This window comes from Harmonia axyridis, chromosome X (genome assembly GCF_914767665.1).
Source record: "Harmonia axyridis chromosome X, icHarAxyr1.1, whole genome shotgun sequence".
Lineage (NCBI taxonomy): Eukaryota > Metazoa > Arthropoda > Insecta > Coleoptera > Coccinellidae > Harmonia > Harmonia axyridis.
In genome coordinates this window covers 38,101,404-38,106,403 of record NC_059508.1, presented here as the reverse complement: position 1 = coordinate 38,106,403, position 5,000 = coordinate 38,101,404, and the positions used below count along the sequence as shown (strand labels likewise).

Genomic DNA, 5,000 nt, shown 5'->3' with positions numbered 1-5,000 from the left:
TTCTTATATATCTAATATAATATACATCGAGACGGTAAGAATTCTTTTAATCGAAGATATACATATACTTCTCATCAATATCCAAAAGCTTATCGAAAAATAAATTACTCAACTTTTACGTGAAGAATCGTTCACCCAAACCTTATCCCCTATATATGTCAGGAGAACCCAAGGTTCCCCTCCAGACACGATTTAGCAAACTTTTCCCGATCGATCCGACCCACCGAGGCCGTCTCGACCGTCCGCTGCGCCTACTAGGGCCGATTTCTTCGGACTCCGATCAGAAAATATACCGATGCATGTCGTTAACACCTAGTCCGCCTCGTCCGATCTATCTAAACAGTCTCGACGCACCCAACACTCTTTCAAAGTCGGATTACTCGGACTCAATCTGAAAATGGACCGATGCATGACGTCAACACTTAGCCCGCCTCGTCTGATCGATCTAAGCCATCTCGACCCACCCAACACGCCTTCCAAGTCGGATCACTCGGACTTCGATCTGAAAATCTCCGGACTCATTTTTATGAATATCCCCAGTCAGTAAGAACGTTATTTCGCCAATATATACCAACAATAAACCATATTCCAATAGCTGAACCAAAAATATAATTCCCGATCCAAACGTTCTGCATCGCCCAACGCGACCACCTTCCCTATATATGTCAGGAGAGCACAGGGTTCCCCTCCAGACAACACTTACGCTCTATCCCCGACTCTCGGTCGATCGATAGGCCAGGTCAGCGGTGTCTGTTTCGGCCGAAGCTCGGACTTTGGTCAAAATGTTCCGATACAAAATTTGAACCAAGATAGATACAGATATGATTCCTTCTTAAATATACGTTGATTATCGAACAGAATATGGTAAATATTTTGCGATGACCGAGGATTTCATGAATTTTTTTTTTTTTCGAAAAAATTTTCTGTTATCGGAATTTCCTCAAATTTCATTTGGTTGCCTACTAATGCATATTAAAAACGATAATCAACAATCAGAATCATTATTTATCATTTATTTCAATTTTTATAATGAAAAACGTTCACGTCCTTTCGCGCCTCTCGATCGTCGTTTACGTGATGCATCGGTCAGCCCTAGTTTACGTGGTGCATCGGTAAGATCGAGTTCACGTTCTGCATCGGTAAGATCCAGTTCACGTGGTGCATCGGTAAGATCGAGATTACGTGGTGCATCGGTAAGATCGAGTTTACGTGGTGCATCGGTAAGATCCAATTCACGTTCTGCATCGGTAAGATCCAGTTCACGTGGTGCATCGGTGAGATCGAGTTTACGTTCTGCATCGGTGTGATCTAGTTTACGTTGTGCATCGGTAAGATCGAGATTACGTGAAGCATCGGTATGATCGAGTTTACGTTCTGCATCGGTCTGGACTTAGAGATATATTTTCGACGTGAAAATGTTCCGATACAACTTTTGAACCAGGATAGTTAGAGAGATGATTTTTTCTGGGATGTACGTTGATTGGGGAATGGATTGTGGAAAATAACTTGCCATGACCGAGGTGTTCTCGAATTTTTTTTTTTTTTCGAAAAATATTTTCTGATTTTGGATTTTACTCAAATTTGATTTCGTTGCCTTCTAATGTGTTCTAAAAGAGTAAATCAGTAATCAGAATCGAAAAATATTTTTCGGATTTTTTTTTTTTTTGAAAAAAAATTTTCTGATTTTGGAATTTCCTCAAATTTGATTTGGTTGCCTTCTAATGTGTTTTTAAAGCGTAAATCAGTAATCAGAATCAATATTCATTGTCGACTTTAATTTTTATAAGGAAAAATGTTCACGTCCTTAAACGCCTCCCCATCATTAGCCCGAGTCCAAGTCGATGTCAGTCCCGAGCGGACGGTGTCAGATACTACCTATCGCCCCGGTCTGGACTTGGCGAGGTATTTCGACGTGAAATGTTCCGATACAACTTTTGAACCAGGATAGTTAGAGAGATGATTTCTTCTATGTTGTACGTTGATTGTGGAATGGATTGTGGGAAATAACTTGCCATGACCCAGGTGTTCTTGAATTTTTTTTTTTTTCGAAAAAAATTTTCTGATCTTGAAATTTCCTCAAATCTGATTGCGTTGCCTTCTAATGTGTTCTAAAAGAGTAAATCAGTAATCAGAATCAATATTCATTGTCGACTTTAATTTTTATAAGGAAAAATGTTCACGTCCTTAAACGCCTCTCCATCGTTACCCCGACTCCAAGACGATGTTAGACCGGAGCGGACGGTGTCAGATGCGACCGATCTCCCCGGTCTGGACTTAGCGAGATATTCCGACGTGAAATGTTCCGATACAAAAATTTAACTGTGATAGTTAGAGAGATGGTTCCTTTTGTGATGTACGTTGATTGTGTAATAGAATATGGAAATAAACTTGAGATGACCGAGGTCTTCTGGGATTTTTTTTTTTTTCGAAAAATATTTTTCGATTTCGGAAATCCCTCAAATTTCATTGAGATATGTCCTAATGTGTTCTTAAAGCTTAAATCAACAATCAGAATTAATATCCAAAAGTTATTTCATTTTTTATGAGGAAAAACGTTCACGTCCTTTCCGCTCCCAAAAAGTGAGATATCATAGAAAATATCGCAATATATGTTGTTTACGGCCATACCACGCTGAAATTGCCAGTTCTCGTCAGAACACTGAAGCCAAGCAGCGTCGGGCGCGGTTAGTACTTGGATGGGTGACCGCTTGGGAACACCGCGTGCTGTAAGCTTTTTTTTTACGTTCTGCATCGGTCTGCCGAGATAACGTGGTGCATCGGTATGATCGAGTTTACGTTCTGCATCGGTAAGATCGAGATTACGTGATGCATCGGTAAGATTGAGATTACGTGGTGCATCGGTAAGATCGAGATTACGTGGTGCATCGGTAAGATCGAGTTTACGTGGTGCATCGGTAAGATCCAATTCACGTTCTGCATCGGTAAGATCCAGTTCACGTGGTGCATCGGTGAGATTGAGATTACGTGGTGCATCGGTAAGATCGAGTTTACGTGGTGCATCGGTAAGATCCAATTCACGTTCTGCATCGGTAAGATCCAGTTCACGTGGTGCATCGGTAAGATTGAGATTACGTGGTGCATCGGTAAGATCGAGTTTACGTGGTGCATCGGTAAGATCCAATTCACGTTCTGCATCGGTAAGATCCAGTTCACGTGGTGCATCGGTAAGATTGAGATTACGTGGTGCATCGGTAAGATCGAGTTTACGTGGTGCATCGGTAAGATCCAATTCACGTTCTGCATCGGTAAGATCCAGTTCACGTGGTGCATCGGTAAGATGGAGATTACGTGGTGCATCGGTAAGATCGAGATTACGTGGTGCATCGGTAAGATCTACTTTACGTTCTGCATCGGTCTGCCCTTGTTTACGTGGTGCATCGGTAAGATCGAGATTACGTGAAGCATCGGTATGATCGAGTTTACGTTCTGCATCGGTCTGCCCGATATTACGTGGTGCATCGGTTCAGCCCTAGTTTACGTTGTGCATCGGTCTGGACTTAGAGATATATTTTCGACGTGAAAATGTTCGATACAACTTTTGAACCAGGATAGTTAGAGAGATGATTTTTTCTGTGATGTACGTCGATTGGGGAATGGATTGTGGAAAATAACTTGCCATGACCGAGGTGTCCTCGAATTTTTTTTTTTTTCGAAAAAAATTTTCTGATTGTGGAATTTTCTCAAATTTGATTTGGTTGCCTCCTAATGTGTTTCTAAAAGAGTAAATCAGTAATAGGAATCGAAAAATATTTTTCGGATTTTTTTTTTTTTTCGAAAAAAATTTTCTGATCGTGGAATTTCCTCAAATTCGATTGGTTGCCTTCTAATGTGTTTTTAAAGCGTAAATCAGTAATCAGAATCAATATTCATTGTCGACTTTAATTTTTATAAGGAAAAATGTTCACGTCCTTAAACGCCTCCCCATCATCAGCCCGAGTCCAAGTCGATGTCAGTCCCGAGCGGACGGTGTCAGATACTACCTATCGCCGAGGTCTGGACTTGGCGAGATATTACGACGTGAAATGTTCCGATACAACTTTTGAACCAGGATAGTTAGAGAGATGATTTCTTCTATGTTGTACGTTGATTGTGGAATGAAATACGGAAAATAACTCGCCATGACCGAGGTGATTACGATTTTTTTTTTTTTTTCGAAAAAAATTTTCTGATCGTGGAATTTTCTCAAATTTGATTTGGTTGCCTCCTTATATGTTCTAATAGCGATAATCAACAATCAGAATCAAAATCCATGATCGGGTTTGATTTTTATAAGGAAAAATGTTCACGTCCTTTTTTTCAACCCCGACTCATTGACGATGTTAGAACCGAGCCGGCGGTGTCAGATACGACCGATCGCCCCGGTCCCGATCGTCATTTACGTTGTGCATCGGTCTGCCCGAGATTACGTGGTGCATCGGTATGATCGAGTTTACGTGGTGCATCGGTAAGATCCAATTCACGTTCTGCATCGGTAAGATCCAGTTCACGTGGTGCATCGGTAAGATTGAGATTACGTGGTGCATCGGTAGATCGAGTTTACGTGGTGCATCGGTAAGATCCAATTCACGTTCTGCATCGGTAAGATCCAGTTCACGTGGTGCATCGGTAAGATGGAGATTACGTGGTGCATCGGTAAGATCGAGATTACGTGGTGCATCGGTAAGATCTACTTTACGTTCTGCATCGGTCTGCCCTTGTTTACGTGGTGCATCGGTAAGATCGAGATTACGTGAAGCATCGGTATGATCGAGTTTACGTTCTGCATCGGTCTGCCCGATATTACGTGGTGCATCGGTTCAGCCTAGTTTACGTTGTGCATCGGTCTGGACTTAGAGATATATTTTCGACGTGAAAATGTTCCGATACAACTTTTGAACCAGGATAGTTAGAGAGATGATTTTTTCTGTGATGTACGTCGATTGGGGAATGGATTGTGGAAAATAACTTGCCATGACCGAGGTGTCCTCGAATTTTTTTTT

General features: G+C 41.4%; 1 non-coding gene across 1 annotated transcript; it reads left to right on the top strand.

Annotated features, from left to right (window-relative positions):
• The first annotated feature begins 2,614 nt into the window (after positions 1 to 2,614).
• On the top strand, positions 2,615 to 2,733 carry LOC123688426. Its single transcript, XR_006749948.1, has one exon. It is a non-coding gene; the product is annotated as a 5S ribosomal RNA (ribosomal RNA).
• The last annotated feature ends 2,267 nt before the right edge of the window (positions 2,734 to 5,000 follow it).